Source organism: Heptranchias perlo, chromosome 13 (genome assembly GCF_035084215.1).
Source record: "Heptranchias perlo isolate sHepPer1 chromosome 13, sHepPer1.hap1, whole genome shotgun sequence".
NCBI lineage: Eukaryota > Metazoa > Chordata > Chondrichthyes > Hexanchiformes > Hexanchidae > Heptranchias > Heptranchias perlo.
In genome coordinates this window covers 71,615,256-71,634,033 of record NC_090337.1, presented here as the reverse complement: position 1 = coordinate 71,634,033, position 18,778 = coordinate 71,615,256, and the positions used below count along the sequence as shown (strand labels likewise).

The window sequence follows — 18,778 nt, the reverse complement described above, 5'->3', positions numbered from 1 at the left end:
CCCTTTTAGGTCCAGAGTAGATGACCTCATACTTGCCTACAATGAAATCCAATTGCCAGTTTTGCCCATTCATCTATTAATATCTCTCTGTAATTTTATGCTTCCATCAACACTGCTTACAAGCTGCCTATCTTTGTCTCATCGGCAAACTTAGGCTTTCTATCCGGTCATCTAGGTCGTCAATAAATACAGTGAATAGTTGAGATCCCACAGATCCCTGTGGGACACCACGAGTCACATCCTGCCAATTTGAGTACCTGCCCATTATTCCTACTCTGTGTCTGTGAGGGCTCATGGGGTTGGGGGCAATATATTAGCATGGTAGATGATTGGTTAACAGACAGAAAACAGAGAGAAGGGATAAACGGGTGATTTTCAGGTTGGCAGGCTGTAACTAGAGGGGTGCCGCAAGGATTGGTGCTTGGGCCTCAGCTATTTACAATCTATGTTAATGACTTAGATGAAGGGACTGAGTGTAATGTATCCAAGTTTGCTGATGATACAAAGCTAGGTGGGAAAGTAAGCTGTGTGGGGACACAAAGTCTGCAAAGGGATAGAGACAGGTTAAGTGAATGGGCAAGAAGGTGGCAGATGGAGTATAATGTGGGGACATGTAAGGTTATTCATTTTGGTAGGAAGAATAGAGAAACAGAATATTTTTTAAATGGTGAGAAACTGTTAATGGTTGGTGTTCAGAGAGATTTGGGTGTCCTCGTACAAGAAATACAAAAAGTGGTACAGAAAGCAGGTACAGCAGGCAATTAGGAAAGCAAGTGGCATGTCGGCCTTTATTGCAAGGGGGTTGGAGTACAAGAGTAAATCTTACTACAGTTGTACAGGGCTTTAGTGAGACCTCACCTGGAATACTGCATTTAGTTTTGGCCTCCTTATGTAAGGAAGGGTACACTTGCCTTAGAGGCGGTACAACGAGGGTTCACTAGATTAATTACTGGGATGAAAGGGTTGTCCTATGAGGAGAGGTTGAGTAGAATGGGCCGATACTCTATGGAGTTTAGAAAAATGAGGGGTGATCTCATTGAAACATATAAGATTATGAGGGGGCTTGACGGGGTAGATGCTGACAGATTGTTTCCCCTGGCGAGAGTGTCTAGAACGAGGGGGCGTAGTCGCAGGATAAGGGGACCGCGGTTCAAGACTGAGATGAGGTGGAATTTCTTCACTCAGAGGTTGTGAATCTTTGGAATTCTCCACCCCAGAGGGCTGTGGATGCTGAGTCATTGAATATATTTAATAATTAAAAAGCAGGACCTCTAAGGTAGTAATCTCAGGATTACTCCCAGTGCCACGTGCTAGCAAGAGCAGAAATAGGAGATTAGACCAGATGAATGCGTGGCTTAAGAGATGGTGTCGGAGGGGGGGGTTAAATTCCTGGGGCACTGGGACCGATTCTGGGAAAGGCGGGACCTGTACAAGCTGGACGGGTTACACCCAAGCAGAACCGGGACCAATATCCTCGCGGGGGCATTTGCTAGTTCTGTTGGGGAGGGTTTAAACTAGTGTGGCAGGGGGATGGGAACCAAAGGGCAGGTACAGATAGGACAAATTCAGACCAGGAAACGGGAAGCAGAAAAGCAGTTAGTGAGGTAGTTAACGACTCAGAAAGGCAAAAGAAGCAAAGGTTAAATAGTGTTCAGCACAGGAATTTAACAGGGTTAAACGGTATATACTTCAATGCAAGGAGTATTACAAACAAAGCAGATGAGCTAAGGGCACAGATAAACTCACGGCAGCATGATATCATTGCTAAAATGGAAACCTGGCTTAAAGAGGGGGATAATTGGCAGCTCAATATCCCTGGATATAGAGTTTTCAGGCAGGATAGAGTGGGTGATAAAAGAGGGGGGTAGCATTATTGGTTAAAGAATCAATTACAGTTGTGAGAAGGGATGATATGCTAAACGGATCATCAATCGAGGCCATATGGGTTGAGCTAAGAAATAAAAAAGGGGCAGTCACACTACTAGGAGTGCACTATAGACCCCCGAATAGCGAAAGGGAGATAGAAGAACAAATATGTAGGCAAATTTCTGAGTGCAAAAATAAGAGGGCAATAATAGTAGGGGACTTCAACGACGCTAACATCAACTGGGATTCAAACAGTGTGAGGGACACAGAGGGCGCAAAATTCTTGATCGATGTCCAGGAGAACTTTTTTAGCCAGTACGTGACAAGCCCAACAAGAGGGGATGCAATTCTAGATTTAGTCCTGGGAAATGAAGATGGGCAAGTGGATGAAGTGACAGTGGGTGACCATATTGGGAATAGTGACCACAATTCAGTTAGTTTTAGCATTATTATGGAAAAGGACAGAGTTAAATCAGGAGCAAACGTTTTAAATTGGGGGAAGGAAAATTTTACAGAACTAAGAGGTGATTTGGCAGAAGTGGACTGGACACAACTACTTGAGGAGAAATCAGTGGCAAGCCAGTGGGAGGCACTAAAAAGTTAAATTCTACGGGTACAATGCAGACACGTCCCCTCAAAGAAAAAGGGTGGCACTGCCAAATTTAGAGCCCCCTGGTTGTCTCGAAGATAAAGCAGAAAAAGAAAGCTTATGACTGTCACAGAAAACTAAATACTGCAGAAAGCCGAGAGGAATATAGAAAGTACAGGGATGACGTAAAAAAGGAAATAAGGAAAGCAAAGAGAGGGCATGAAAAAATATTAGCTGGTAAGATTAAAGAAAACCCAAAGATGTTTTCTCAATGCATTAAGAACAAGAGGATAGCAAAGGAAAAGGTGGACCGATCAGGGATGATAAGGGTAACTTGCATGCAGAAGCAGAGGGTGTGGGTAGAGTTTTAAATGACTATTTTGTCTCCGTATTCACAAAGGAAAGGGATGGTCCGGACGTAGTAATTAAAGAGGAGAGGTGTGAAATATTGAATCAGGTAAACATAACGAGAGAGGAAGTACTAGAGGGACTGGAATCCTTGAAAGTTGATAAGTCACCAGGGCCAGATGGATTGTTTCCTAGGCTATTGAAGGAAGCCAGGGAGGAAATAGCGGATGCTCTGAGGATCATTTTCCAATCCTCACTGGATACAGGGGAGGTACCGGAGGACTGGAAGACTGCAAACGTAGTACCATTGTTTAAAAAGGGAACGAGGGAAAGACCGGGCAATTATAGGCCAGTCAGTCTTACCTCAGTGGTGGGCAAACTATTAGACTCAATACTGAGAGATAGGATAAACTGTCACTTGGAAAATGTAAACAATCTTACAACACCAGGTTATAGTCCAACAATTTTATTTTAAAATCACAAGCTTTCGGAGATTATCCCCTTCATCAGGTGATGAAGGTGATTTCAGATAATCTCCGAAAGCTTGTGATTTTAAAATAAAATTGTTGGACTATAACCTGGTGTTGTAAGATTGTTTACATTTGTCAACCCCAGGCCATCACCGGCATCTCCACATCATGTCACTTGGAAAGGCATGGTTTAATCAGGGATAGTCAGCATGGATTTGTTCAGGGAAGGTCATGCCTTACAAATCTGATTAAATTCTTTGAGGAAGTGACAAGGAGGATTGATGAGGGTAGTGTAGTGGATGTTATCTATATGGATTTTAGTGAGGCATCTGATAAGGTCCCACATGGCAGACTGGTCAGAAAGGTAAAAGCCCATGGGATACAGGGAAATGTGGCGAATTGGATCCAAAATTGGCTCAGTAACAGGAAACAAAGGGTAAAAGTCGATGGATGTCTTTGCGAATGGAAATCCGTTTCCAGTGATGTGCCACAGGGCTCAGTGTTGGGTCCCTTGCTGTTTGTGGTATATATTAATGATTTGGACTTGAACGTATGGGGCATGATTGGCAAATTTGCAGACGACACAAAAATTGGCCATGTAGTTGATAGTGAAGAGGATAGCTGTAGACTCCAAGAAGATATCAATGGGTTGGTGGAGTGGGCGGAAAAGTGGCAAATGGAGTTCAACCCGGAGAAGTGTGAGGTAATGCACTTAGGGAGGGCAAACAGTAAAAGGGAATACGCAGTAAACTGGAATATACTGAGAGGGGTAGAGGAAGTGAGAGACCTTGGAGTGCATGTGCACAGGTCCCTGAAGGTGGCAGTACAGGTAGATAAGGTTGTGAAGAAGGCATACGGAATGCTCTCCGTTATTAGCCAAGGTATAGAATACAAAAGCAGGGATGTTATTAGCCAAGGTATAGAATACAAAAGCAGGGATGTAATGATGGAACTGTATAAAACGTTGGTAAGGCCACAGCTGGAGTATTGTGCGCAGTTCTGGTCACCACATTACAGGAAGGACGTAATTGCTCTGGAGAGAGTGCAGAGAAGATTTACAAGAATGTTGCCAGGGCTTGAAAATTGCAGCTACGAGGAGGGATTGGATAGGCTGGGGTTGTTTTCCTTGAAGCAGAGGAGGCTGAGGGGTAACTTGATTGAGGTCTACAAAATGATGAGGGGCCCAGATAGAGTACACAGGAAGTACCTGTTTCCCCTTGCAAAGAGTTCAAGAACTAGGGGACATAGATTTAAGCTGATTGGCAGAAGGATTAGAGGGGACATGAGGAAAAACTTTTTTACCCAGAGGGTGGTGGGTGAATGGAATTCGCTGCCCGAGTTGGTGGTAGAAGCAGGGACCCTCAACTCTTTTAAAAAGTACCAGGACCTGCACCTAAAGTGCTGTAAGCTGCAGGGCTATGGACCAGGTGCTGGAAGGTGGGATTAGAATGGGCACCTGGTTGTTCTTCGAGCCAGCGCGGACATTATGGGCCGAATGGCCCCCTTCTGTGCTGTATCTCTTCTATGGGTTCTATGGATAGATTTTTGTTCTCTTGGGGAATCAAGGGGTATGGGGATCAGGCGGGAAATTAGATTTGAGGTCAAAGATCAGCCACGATCTGATTGAATGGCAGAGCAGGCTCGAGGGGCCGTATGACCTACTCCAGCTCCTATTTCTTATGCCGCTCAGCCAATTTCCTAACCAGGCCAATAATTTGCCCTCAATTCCTTGAGCTTCAACTTTAGCTAATAGTCTCTTAAGAGGAACTTTATTGAATGCCTTCTGGAAATCCGTATAAACAGCATCAATAGACATTCCCCTGACCACTACTTTAGTCACCTCTTCAAAAAAAAAATTCAATCAGGTTCATCAGGCATGACCTACCCTTTGCAAATCCATGCTGGCTCTCGCTGATCAGCTGAAAATCCTTAATTATCGACTCTAGTAATTTCCCAACAACAGATGTTGGGCTAACTAGAGTCTATAATTCCCTGATTTCCTTCTCACACCTTTCTTAAATAGCAGAGTGACATGTGCAACTTTTCAATCTAAAGGAAGGGTTCTTGAATCAAGAGAACTTTAGATGATTATAGTTAGGGCATCTGCCATGTTCCAACCTACTTCCTTTAAAATCCTGGGATAGAAACCATCTGGTCCTTGGGATTTGTCACTCATTAGTGTCCTTACTTTTTTCACTTCTGTTACCTTGCTTATGTTAATTATGGTGAGTCTGATTCCCTGATTCAAAATTAGTTTCCTTGGGGTGTCCGGCGTACTTCCTCGACTGTAAATACTGACACAAAGTAATTATTTAACAGGTCCACCATTTCCTTGTTTTCAATTACAATATCGCTCAGTTTTTAAGGGGCCCACTTTGCTCTTGACCACCCTCTTTTCATAGGAAAATCACAATGGTTACAGCATAAGAGGCCATTCGGCCCATCGATTCCATGCCGGCTCTTCACAAGGACGCAGCTTGTCCCACTCCCCCACCCTTTCCCCATAGCCCTGCAATTTTTTTTCCCTTCAAGTACTTATCCAATTCCCTTTTGAAAGCCACGATTGAATCTGCTTCCATCATCCCCTCGGGCAGTGCATTCCAGTTTTTCCTCATGTCACCTTTGGTTCTTTTGCCAATCACCTATGTCCTCTGGTTCTCAACCCTTCTGCCAATGGGAACAGATTCTCTCTGTCTTCTCCCTTCATGATTTTGAATACCTCTATCAAATCTCCTCTCAACCTTCTCTGCTCTAAGGAGAACAACCCAGCTTCTCCAGTCTATCCATGTAACTGAAGTCCCTCATCCCTGGAACTATTCTAGTAAATCTCTTCTGCACCCTCTCTAAGGCCTTCACGTCCTTCCTGAAGTGCAGTGCCCAGAACTGGACACAAGATGTAAGCATAAGAACATAAGAAATAGGAGGAGTAGGCCATATGGCCCCTCGAGCCTGCTCCGCCATTCAATAAGATCATGGTTGATCTTCGACTTCAATTCCACTTTCCTGCCCGATCCCCATATCCTTTGATTCCCTTAGATGTAACAGAAAAACATCTGGAGAAAGAAAATATACTAAAGAATAGTCAGAAGGGAAAGTCATGCTTGACCAACCTTGTTAAATTCTTTGAAGTAATTGAAAGAGTAGATAAGGGTAATGTAGTAGATGTAATTTATTTGGATTTTCAAAAGGCCTTCAATAAGGTACTGCATTGTAGACTCATGACTAAGGTCAGAGCATGTGGAGTCAGGGGACAGGTAGCAGAATGGGTAGCAAGTTGACTACAAAACAGAAAACAGAGTAGGGGTTAAGGGTAGCTACTCAGACTGGCAAAAGGTGGGGAGTGGTATTCCATAGGGATCGGTGCTGGGATCACTGTTGTTCACCATTTGCATTAATGATTTTGATTCGGGAATCGGAAGTACAATTTCAAAATTTGCAGATGACACGAAATTGGGGGTATAGTTAATACAAAGTAAGAACACGTCAAAATGCAAGAGGACATTAATAATTGCAGAATGGGCATGTAATTGGCAAATGAATTTCAATATAGATAAGTGTGAGATGGTGCATTTTGGTAGGAAGAATAAGGAGACCACATGCTCATTGGATAATAAGTCTAAATGGGGTAGAGGAGCAAAGGGACCTCAGGGTACAGATACACTAATCACTAAAAGTAGCGACGCAGGTTAATAAGGCCATAAAAAAAGGCAAACCAAGCACTGGGGTTCATTTCTAGAGGGAGAGAATTAAAAAGCAGAGAGGTTATGTTAAACTTGTATAGAACCTTGGTTAGACCACACTTGGAGTACTGTGAACAGTTCTGGTCTCCATATTACAGAACGTATATAGAGACACTGCAGAGGGTGCAAAAAAGATTCCCAAGGATGATACCAGAACTGAAAGGATATACTTATCAGGAAAGGTTTAACAGGCTGAGGTTCTTTTCTCTAAGAAAGAAAAGGCTAAGGAGTGACCTGATAGAGATCTTTAAGATTATGAAAGGGTTTGATCAGGAAAATGCAGAGAAAATGTTTCCACTTGTGGGAAGTCCAAAACTAGAGGTCATAAATATAAAATAATCGCTAATGAATCCAATAGGGAATTCAGGAGAAACTTCTTTACCCAAAGAGTGGTAAGAATATGGAACGCACTACCACAAGGAATAGTTGAGGCAAATTGCATCGATGCATTTAAGGGGAAGCTAGATGAGCACATGAGGGAGAAAGGAACAGAAGGATATCCTGATAGGGTTAAATGAAGTAGGGAGGGAGAAAGCTCGTGTGGAGCATAAACACCTGCATAGACCAGTTGGGCCTAATGGCCTGTTTCTGTACTGTAGTTCCAATGTAACTAAATTAGCCAAACTAGTTCAGGCATCAAAATGGTGCAAGCACACTAATGAACAGCGTCAGTTTGTAGGCCCGCTGAAGGCAAATGTCGGGTCTTAGAGAATGGAGGCAAACAGCACGTGCGCTGAACACCATCACAAGGAGGTCATTTTTGTGTCATTCAACAGTCATATTGGTGTCATTCTCCAGAAATCAGGTGTAAAAATTAAGGGCAAAAAAAAATCTGGGGACCTCCAAACAAATAAAAGAACTGGGCAAAAATAAGTTTTGTAATTTGAGACTAATCACTTCTGAATTGTGAACTATTCCAACCTCAACACCTGAGTGAAAAAAAAACAAAGCAACATTTCATTGCGATGAGGAACACGGCCAACACTGATGAATGGAATTATTACAGCACACTTGATAATAGTAGAATTGAAGACAGCACAGGTCCCAGCAAGAATTAAATCCAGAGTCATTTAAACCTGTAATTACCCTTGCAATGTTTTGGGCCAAAATCAGAGTTCCGTGGTCACAGCTACATTGAATGAGGCTGACAAAATTCAAGCTTTCGTTTCCAGGGTAAAACTAGCTGTTAACCATTAATAAAAGCCAACCACCATTAAGCACCTCATCAGTACTATTATTCAGTTACACCATGCAACCGTAAACTATTAAGTCACCAATTCAGGAATTTTCCTCAGGTTGATCCAAACTCTTTGCAACCTCAGCAGCCTATTTAACCGAGCTGAGCTTCTGACCGCATATTCTTTCCATCACAAAGGCCACCTACTTCCACCACCGTAACATTCATCCATCTCCACCGCTGCCTCAGCTTGTCTGCTGCTGAAACGCTCATCCATGTCCTTTGTCAGCTCCACACTCGACTATTCCACTGTTTTCCTGGCTGGCCTCCCATCCTACATAAACTTCTGCTCATCCAAAACTCTATTGCTGGCATCAAGTCCTACAAGCCCATCAACCCTGTGCTCACTGTTGCTGTAAAGTGAGTTTGTAACAGGGACCAACAGCTCCCAACAGTTAGTGGCAACCCCAAATAAATTTGCCAGATTCATTAAGCTGGCTGACAGAAAGATGTTTTTTTTTAAAAACCAGGTCTTCCCAGCAGCCAGTCTTTGCAAATCCCAACAAGGCTGGCTACTAGGAAGATCCAATTTTAAAACAGTGGTCTTACCAACTGTGCAAGTGCTGTGCTCCGAAGCAGGTGGTGAAGGCAGCAATCTTAGAGCAGGCTATTCAAGGTACAAAGCCTCCCTGGAAGTTCTCATCAAAATATTAATACTCTTTTAAAGGTCACAATCTGGAAAGGGAAAAAAAAGTGGAACGCTGCAAATTCTAAGTTTCAACGGCAAGATGAAAACAATTTTTAGTAATAGCAAGGGTCTATATGGTATGACAATCCCATCACTTTCACATGATCTCACCTTCTCACCATATCCCTCAATCTCTTCTGACTCTTCAGAAGCAGTTGCTTCTTGAACCCATTCATACTACTAGCCATTTGCGTTAAACAAAATTCCACCCAAGCCCTCACTGTACACCAAACTTCTTCAATTTAAATCTATGAACTATTATTCTGGCCCTTCAATTAGAGTGCCTCAAAAATTTATTTTCCAAAGAGAACAAGCCATTCAACTTTTCCTCAGATTTGATACCTGTTTAAAGATATAAGATGGAAAGAAAACAGTACACAGAATGTTATTTTTTTTAAACAATAAACCTCCACCGGTCCATAAAAAAATTATAAAATATTTTACCCAAATATTGGTGGAAATATTTAGATGTCAGCCTTGGTTCAGTGGTAGCACTCTTGCCTTTGAGTTTTTTTTTATTCGTTCATGGGATGTGGGCGTCGCTGGCAAGGCCGGCATTTATTGCCCATCCCTAATTGCCCTTGAGAAGGTGTGGTGAAGGTTCTCCCACAGTGCTGTTAGGTAGGGAGTTCCAGGATTTTGACCCAACGACGATGAAGGAACAGCGATATATTTCCAAGTCGGGATGGTGTGTGACTTGGAGGGGAACGTGCAGGTGGTATTGTTCCCACGTACCTGCTGCTCTTGTCCTTCTAGGCGGTAGAGGTCGCTGGTATGGGAGGTGCTGTTGAAGAAGCCTTGGTGAGTTGCTGCAGTGCATCCTGTGGATGGTACTGCAGCCACGGTGCGCCGGTGGTGAAGGGAGTGAATGGTGTCAAGCTTCTTGAATGTTGTTGGAGCTGCACTCATCCAGGCAAGTGGAAAGTATTCTGTCACACTCCTGACTTGTGCCTTGTAGATGGTGGAAAGGCTTTGGGGAGTCAGGAGGTGAGTCACTCGCCACAGAATACCCAGCCTCTGACCTGCTCTTGTAGCCACAGTATTTATATGGCTGGCCCAGTTAAGTTTCTGGTCAATGGTGACCCCCAGGATGTTGAGATGGGGGATTCGGCGATGGTAATGCCGTTGAATGTCAAGCGGAGGTGGTTAGACTCTCTCTTGTTGGAGTTGGTCATTGCCTGTCGACGACACCTTCCATCATTTTGCTGATGATTGAGAGTAGACTGATGGGGCGGTAATTGGCCGGATTGGATTTGTCCTGCTTTTTGTGGACAGGACATACCTGGGCAATTTTCCACATTGTCGGGTAGATGCCAGTGTTGTAGCTGTACTGCAACACTTTGACTAGAGGCGCAGCCAGTTCTGGAGCACAAGTCTTCAGCACTACAGCCGGGATGTTGTCGGGGCCCATAGCCTTTGCTGTATCCAGTGCACTCAGCCGTTTCTTGATATCACGTGGAGTGAATCGAATTGGCTGAAGACTGGCTTCTGTGATGGAGGGGATATCGGGAGGAGGCAGAGATGGATCATCCACTCAGAAGGTTATATGTTTAAGCCCAACTTCAGAGACTTCAGCACATAATCTAGGCTGACACTCAAATGTAGTACTGAGGAAGTGCTGCATTGTCAGAGCTGCTGCCTTTCGGACGAGACGTTAAACCAAGGCCTTCTCAGGTGGACATAAACGTTCCCAAGGCACCATTCGAAGAATTGCAGGGGTCCCGGCCAATATTTATCCTTCAACCAACATCACAAACAAATTATCTGCTCATTACTCTCATTGCAGTTTGTGGCTCCTTGCACAAATTGACTACCATGTTTCGCTAAATTACAACAGTGAAAGTAATTCGTTGGTTGTGAAGCACTTTAGAATGACCTGAGGACGTGAAAGGCACTGTATAAATGCAAGTTCTTTCTTTCAATAAGAATGGAGGAACAGCATGCCACCAGAAATCAGTCCAACCCTTCTATTTTTAGTGGCATAGAGTGATTGTCAATGATCAAAAAAGGCCAGCCAGGAAGCTCAGCAATTAAGCATTTGCTTACTCACTTAGGAGATGCAACTTCCAGAATCTGCTGGTCTACGTCAGTATTGACTGGTTAGTTTCTCAGCTAACAGTAAGGTTTTGAAACTTTTGTGTGTGGGACACCCTGCAAATAAAGTGCTATCAATTGCAGAAAATGTGTTTTATTAACATAGAAATGAAAGGCTGGTAATTTTAAAAAATATATAAAAACAATCAGAAATCTAATGGCCTTGGGGACCCCTGGGTTTGGGGCTCCAGTTTGAAAACCTACTGATAGGGAAGCCAGTAAATCTCAGTGTATCTCTCCCTCCAAGCCAATTTAGCTTCTACTCACAATTGTGTGCAGCCAACTAACACTATAACTGGCCTCAACACCCATAAGCAAATGGAAAAAAAAATCAGAGTTGCAACAGATAAATTAGAGGTGGCAGCACAAGTAGATAAGGCTATAAAAAGACAAATGGAATTCTTTCATATTATATGCCTCTAGATATAAAACAAAGTAAGAAGGTAACATTGAACTTCTACAGGACCTTAGTTAGGCCACAGTTGGAGTATTATGGATAGTTATGGGCACATTATAGGAAGGATATATAAGCAATGGAAAAGGTACAACATAGATTGAATAGGATGTTACAAGGGATGAGGAGTTACAATTATAAAGAAAGACTTGAAAAGTTGGGGCTTTTTACATTAAAGCTAAGAAGGTTAAGGGTTGACCTGCTAGAGGTATTCAAGACAATGAAGTACTATGATCAAGTAAATTGTGATGCATTGTTCCATTTGTGGACAACATATTAACAGGGCACAGATTTAATACAATGGAGTTAAGGTACAGATCAGCCATGATCCTATCGAATGGCAGAACAGGCTTGAGGGGCTGAATGGCTTGCACGTCTCTAAGAGAGATGAGAGAGGCACAGCTGGTTGTTGTCAGCGTATACATGGAAACTAACCTCATGTTAGCAGATGATGTTACCAAGGAGCAGTATGTAGATAAGGAAGAGAGAGAGAGACCAAGAGTCGATCCTTGGGGAGCTCTGGAGGCAATGGTGCAGGACAGGAAGAGAACCCATTACTAGAGATGCTCTAGTTAAGAATGAAGAGGTAAGTAGTGGAACAAAGCGAGAGCAGTCCCATTCAGCTGGATAACAAATGGAGTGCCGAGAACCGTATAGTCAAAAGTGTCAAAGGCTGTGGACAGCTCGAGGACGAGGGATAATGCACTCATCACAGAGAATGTCGTTAATGATTTTGGTGCAAGGCATTTCGGTGCTGCGGCAGGGCAGAAACCTGATTAGACGGATTCAAGCAGGGAGCTGTGGGAAAGATGAGCATGGATTTGGAAGGTGATAATATGTTCAACGATTTTGGACCTGTTAGAGACGGGTTGGTAGTTTGCAAGGACAGAATGATAGAAGTTGGGGTTTTGAAGGAGGGGGTGATGACAGCGGTTTTGAAAGTGATAGTTCCAACTCCTCGGGTACTGTCACTGTCAGGTAGCATGGGGACAAAAGGGGAGGGTGGGTGTTCAGTAATTTAGGGGGAGTAGGGTCAAGGCCGCAAAAGGTGTGTTCATGAATGAGTTGTGTTTGCAGAGGCATGGAGGAGATAGGGGGAAGATTAGAGATCAAAGGCTTTGCGTTTAGGGTAGAGAGGACTGGTGAACAAGGGAAAGGAGGGATGCACCAGAGGTAGCTGAATAAATAGATGGTCTCAATCTTGGTGATAAAATCGTCCATGAGCTCCTCGTACTTGCTGATAGAGGTGAAGGTGGAAGCAGCAGGAAAGAGAGGTCTAATTAAACGGTTGGAGAAAAGGAAGCCAGGCATTATCTTGGCTCTCCAGGATGATCCTGGAGCAGTGGACGGTTTTGGCAGATGATAGTGAGACCCAATGGTACTTGATGTGATACAGCCAGATACAATGGTGGATAGATAAGCATATCTGGCATGCAACTGCTTAAGTCTGCACCATTTGGTCTTGACAGAGTGAAGATAGGTGCCATTCCAGGGGCCAAACCTTACATCCTTATCTAAAGCTGCTTTTTCCTACATTCCATATAAGCCTTGCGGAATACTAGGTCCCTATTTGACATCAGCATAAACAATGCTGCATAACAAGGCAAAAAAACTTCAGAAACAAAGCAGCTTCTTTGAAAATTCCTGGCTCAGTACTATAGCAGTACAGATTTCTTTTTAAGAAGGATTTTAAACTTTATTTTTTTCAAACGAAATGTCAGGTTTCTCTTCAATTTAGAACAGAGCATGCTCAGGTTAATCCAGAAATCTCTTTTCAGAAGATAGTGCACAGGTTCAACAATACGTAATTTACAACCACTTCACCAGTATAAAATTACAGGCAATTGTTACTGCACTTCAATATTTCAAAGCTAAACCATAAAATATGTTTTTTTTAAATAAATGTTTGAACAAAGTTAACAAGTGCATGAAACTGTTCTTTGTAGATTTATTAGCCTATAGCACTCTTGGCCTACACTCAAATGTTTATCACTTTCAGTGAACTATTAAAATTTGACAAGTTTATTTTCCCAACATACAGCCATCAAATTACAATTGCTGACACAGTTATACTCAGACATGATCACATAATCCTAGAGTTAATTCTGGATTTCGAGAGTAGATTGTAGACCCGTCCTCTAAACCTTCCTAAAAATGATACAGAAGTCAGCTGCAAATAACTCTCCAAAAATCAGCAAAAACAACTTGCATGTATATAGCATCTTTAATGTAGTAAAACATCCCAATGCGCTTCACAGGAGCGTAATCAGACAAAATTTGACATGGAGTCAAAGGAGGAGACATTCAGACAGGTGATCAAAAGCTTGGTCAAAGAAGTAGGTTTTAAGGAGCATCTTGAAGGAGGGAATTCCAGAGCTTGGGGTCTAGGCAGCTGAAGGCACGGCCGCCAATGGTTGAACGATGAAAATCAAGGATGTGCACGAGGCCAGAATTGGAGGTGCGCAGAGATCTTGGAGGGTTATAGGGCTGGAGGAGGTTACAGAGATAGGGAGGGGCAAAGCCGTGGAGGGATTTGAACATGGATGAGAATTTTAAAATCAAGGCATTGCTGGACCGGGTGCCAATCTACGTAGGTCAGCGAGCACAGGAGTGATGGGCGAACGAGACTTGGTGCGTTAGGACACGGGCAACAGAGTTTTGGATGAGCTCATGTTTACGGAGGGTGAAAGATGGGAGGCCATCCAGGAGGGCATTGGAATAGTCGAGTCTAGAGGTTACAGAGGCATGGATGAGGGTTTCAGCAGCAGATGAGCTGAGGCAGGGGCGGAGATGGGTGATGTTATAGAGGTGGAAGGCGGCGGTCTTGGTGATGAAGCGGATATGTGGTCAGAAGCTCATCTCGGGATCAAACAGGACGTCAAGGTTGCGAATAATCCAGTTCAGAATCAGAGAGTGGTGTCGGTGGCTAGGGAACAGAGTTTGTGGTGGGGACTGAAGACAATGGCTTTGGTCTTCCCAATATTTAATTGGAGGAAATTTCTGCTCATCCAGTGTCAGAAAAGCAGCAAGACAAATCAGACGTAGTGATGGGGTCCAGAGTTCTTCCTATTCTGATGAACAGTCATCGACCCGAAACGTTAAACCCTACTTCTCTTGCCACAGATGCTGCCTGACCTGCTGGTGTTTCCAGCATTTACTGTTTTTATTTCAGATTTCCAGCACCCACAGGATTTTGTCATGTTTTGGGATGACTTAGCTACTTGCTGATCTGATTCCAAAATAGTAATTAGAGTCATAGAGTTATACAGCACGGATAGAGGCCCTTCGGCCCATCGTGTCCGCGCCGGCCATCAGCCCTGTCTACTCTAATCCCATATTCCAGCATTTGGTCCGTAGCCTTGTATGCTATGGCATTTCAAGTGCTCATCCAAATGCTTCTTGAATGTTGTGAGGGTTCCTGCCTCCACAACCCTTTCAGGCAGTGAGTTCCAGACTCCAACCACCCTCTGGGTGAAAAAGTTCTTTCTCAAATCCCCTCTAAACCTCCCGCCTTTTACCTTGAACAATTCTGGCTATGTTGAGGAAAAATCTTAAGTTACGGATAAGAAAAGAACATTCAAATCATCCCTCTAGTACCCCAATTCTCTTAATCAGGCTAATAAAATAATTTTAAAGGACCAATACAGAGGGCATGAAAGTCCCCAGGTCCACCAATAAATCTAGGCCACAAATTGGGCATGACATAAGCTCGCAAATTCGGGCAGCACCAGAAACTTTAGGTCTCTGCCCAGAATACGTGTCAGCCAATCTGCACCGAACCCTGGAGCAGTCAGAGGGACAGAGAGGAACATTTTTGTCACGCCAGGAATATCCTCAGCGCCAGCCTCCCTTCCTCCCAAGCCAACAGGTTGCTGAACTGGCAGATAAAGGATCAACCTGGGGTCCAGACCAAGGGTCACTAGAGGTGGTCAGTGGTGCCTGCTCACCTCTGACCTCACCATGGCAGAACAGAGCCATGGATTTTCAAGATGCTTTGAGTTTAAACAAAAATTACCAAAGACTTTCGAAACAGTACTCGGACAGCAACTTACTAACATTTCAGTGACATTAACAGCTCCTTTAAAAACTTACCTACCTCCCTTTCTAAAAGGCTTTAAACATCTTGACAGTAGTACAATGCAAACTGAGCTGACTGGTACTGAATAGCCAAGATAACAACTGGTTGTGGCCCAGATAGAAACATTCATTGTCTAAAATGGAAATCACTGAAGGTCGGAGGAGGTGAAAATGAGTCTCCACCAAAAAAAACACAAACGAGTCCAATCATATCTGCACAAGGCATTAACCCTTCTCTTTGTAACAAATTAAATAAATTGTGTTTATAGAAGTACCACTTTTTATTTAATGTTACAAGTAGTAAAAATGTCAGCATATCTAAATAACTTACTGCATAGGCTTTCAGAGAAGTGGTTGAATTCCAAAATACAAAAGCAAAGCTCTGGTACATGAGTATTCAGTTATTTGAAGACTCCCAAAAATAACACAGTAAACCAGTAGACAGTACAGCAATTACATTACACTTCTAAGCTGTACTAAATACAAAGCATTTGGGTACAAGTCCTGCTTTTCCCACATTCCATTATCCCAAAATTATGCCATGAATCATTCAAGCATTCAACACAGATCTCAGTTAAAATTAAGTGGTTAAACCAGTGTACAAAAGACTTTAGCCACAATGGGACAGGCTTGAAATAACAGGAATCATATTTTGACAAAATATAATTCACAGAAATCTTTCTTAACCACTCAGTTTGGAAATACAAACAAAAAGGAATTTTTCAAATTCTGGCATTTGAGCTACTGATTGGCCTCTATTTAAATTTTACCTTGTTTAGAAACGTTTAAGCCTGTTATAGAGCACTTTGCATTCAAGTCATCAGGATGGCCAAGAACTAAATGGAACTCCTCCTGTCCCAAGGATTATTGCCAGGACAACCCCAAGTGCCCAGCTATCTGGATTCATAATTGGGAAGCTCAGGATTAGTCTTGTTGTGGTTTATATTTGAATTTACTGTAAGCACAACTAACATAATATTTAGATAACTTTAACTGAAAGTTAATAACTAAATATTGCTACATTCTATGTAAACTATTTAAAACAGTACAGAACGTCCACAGTAAGATTTAAATATAGTAACTACTTCCAATACAAATTATTGTTAAATCATTCTAATAACTAATATTGCACTGGTCAGACCTCACCGAGTATTGTGTGCAATTCTGGTTAGTGGCACCAAAAAATTAAAATGCACCCTGGACAGAATGCAGAAAAATACAAGATTATGGGGAAGAACTATGAGGAAAGGTTAGTGAAGCTTCAGTTCTACAGTACACGGATAAGGACCTTATGGAGCTTTACAAAATATTAACGGTCTAGATAGGTAGGTGAAGACGTTTACCTCAAGTTAAGCCAGGAGAATGGTTTGATACATACCACAGTGAAGTTAGTGCTGACCCAGATCACTATAGGTATAGAATAAAGTTGAAAATTCTCATTTGAAGCAGCTTGTGGAACTAACCTTTTTAAAGTGCTCAGTGAGTATTAGCAATAGTTTTTGAAGTTAACAAAAAGTACATTTTAAAACAGATTAGGCAAAACATCTTCACTCAAAAGGTGTTTTTATGTTTTTTGTTTAAATCATATTCCGGAAGTCAAGCATCTTTAAGCTGACGCCAGATGTTTACACTATTTTTTATAACCTGGCGGCAGATTTTTAGCTGCCATTTTACCTGGGTCTACTAAGTCTGCCATCAAACTACGGAAAACATATTTAACAGTATAAATGCCAGGAGCAGGCTTCCAGATTCCAAATTAGAATATAAAAGCAGGTAATGAGTGATAAATGTTTGGAACAATCCGCCAGAGGGATAGCAGAAGGAAAAGACATTAGGGATATTCAAAATGAGGCTAGATGCTACAATGGTTGATCCAGGGTAATGGTGTGATGAGCTTCAATGGGTTCAATGGCATTTTTCATTGTACATTTTTCTTCTATGTTCTTAAATGAGTATCAGTTGTCTGCTGTTTGAGCTTTTTATAAACTATAGAAACACGGATCACAACATGCAATGGTAGTGATAAGCCAAGCAACATTCAATTCTATTTTAAATCACTAACTTGAACTGGCTACACATAAATCCAATGTAAAACGTTCTACCTTAGAATCACAGAATGGTTACAGCGCAGAAGGCCAATCGGCCCATCGAGCCCATGCCGGCTCTTTGTAAGAGCAATCCAGTTAGTCCCATTCCCCCACTCTTTCCTCATAGTTTTTTTCTGCCAAGCACTAATAATACTCAAGTTCTATTAACTATTCTTCAGCAATAATGGAAGCAGGTACAGCATGAAATACAACCTTAGCCCAGACATGCTGGTGGCAGTCATGATATTGTTCAAATGTTTCAGATTAAGTGAAAAAAGCATGACCTGCAGTGGTATTATTAGGTGTACAAAATTAATGTACTCATTCTGGTCAAATGACTGCTTGAAATTACATGGAATATTCTATATATTTTTGATTTCAAAGCAAAATTGTCAATGGAATTTTTTTCTACAGTAAAGAATATAAAAGTAAATATGAATGTCATCAGCACTTTATTCAACCAAGTGCATCATTCCCTTTTTTCTTTTAAAATAGTTTGCCTGACAAAACATTCCGTGAAGATGCATTCCTACAAGTATAACCTTTTACTTTGCACATCTATTGAAGAGCTGCACAAATTCCAAGCACACTCCTTGGTATTTTTCCAAGGACTCAAATGTACATTCAATAAAAATACTACTGACACTTAAAAAAATCTAATTCCACAAGTGAACATCTGTAAAACACGATCATTCTCAACTCCAACTTTATACCAATTGTGGTAAAAGGCTGCATTTAAATTATGCGTGCCTCCATCGGAGGGAAGCTACATTATAAACTGCTATATGGCTGAGGTTAAATGTTTCTACTTGAAATAGGTTGTCCATTGTTTTTAAACATTTGCACTTTTACCTTGCACTCAGTTGCAGCACCATGTTTGAAAAAGCCTGGCTGCATTGTGCTGACTTACAAATGTGCTGTGCAATGGAATGCTAGGTCACAGCTCTAAGCCTGTAATCTTCAATACACCAAGATTTTAAGTTAAAACAGATCCCTTGTCGGAGGCATCAAAAGTAAGCTACATTTTTTTCCAAAGGTGGGGGGTTAAAGTCACATCTTTGCAATGACTTCTAATCCATTCTTACTACACTTAGCAGAGGGATAGCTCCACACTGAGCAAAATCCAAT

At 42.2% G+C, this 18,778-nt stretch overlaps 1 protein-coding gene across 5 annotated transcripts in view; it reads right to left on the bottom strand.

Annotated features, from left to right (window-relative positions):
* Positions 1 to 18,778, bottom strand: part of ryk (receptor like tyrosine kinase) — a 357,734-nt gene that overhangs the window by 235,280 nt on the left and 103,676 nt on the right. The window contains exon 2 of one of the 5 annotated variants that reach the window (XM_067995689.1): positions 8,800 to 8,925. The exons of the other annotated variants lie outside the window; for them this stretch is intronic. The gene's annotated coding sequence lies outside the window, so the exon portion shown is untranslated. The remainder of the gene's footprint in view (positions 1 to 8,799; positions 8,926 to 18,778) is intronic. 5 annotated transcript variants of the gene reach the window in all.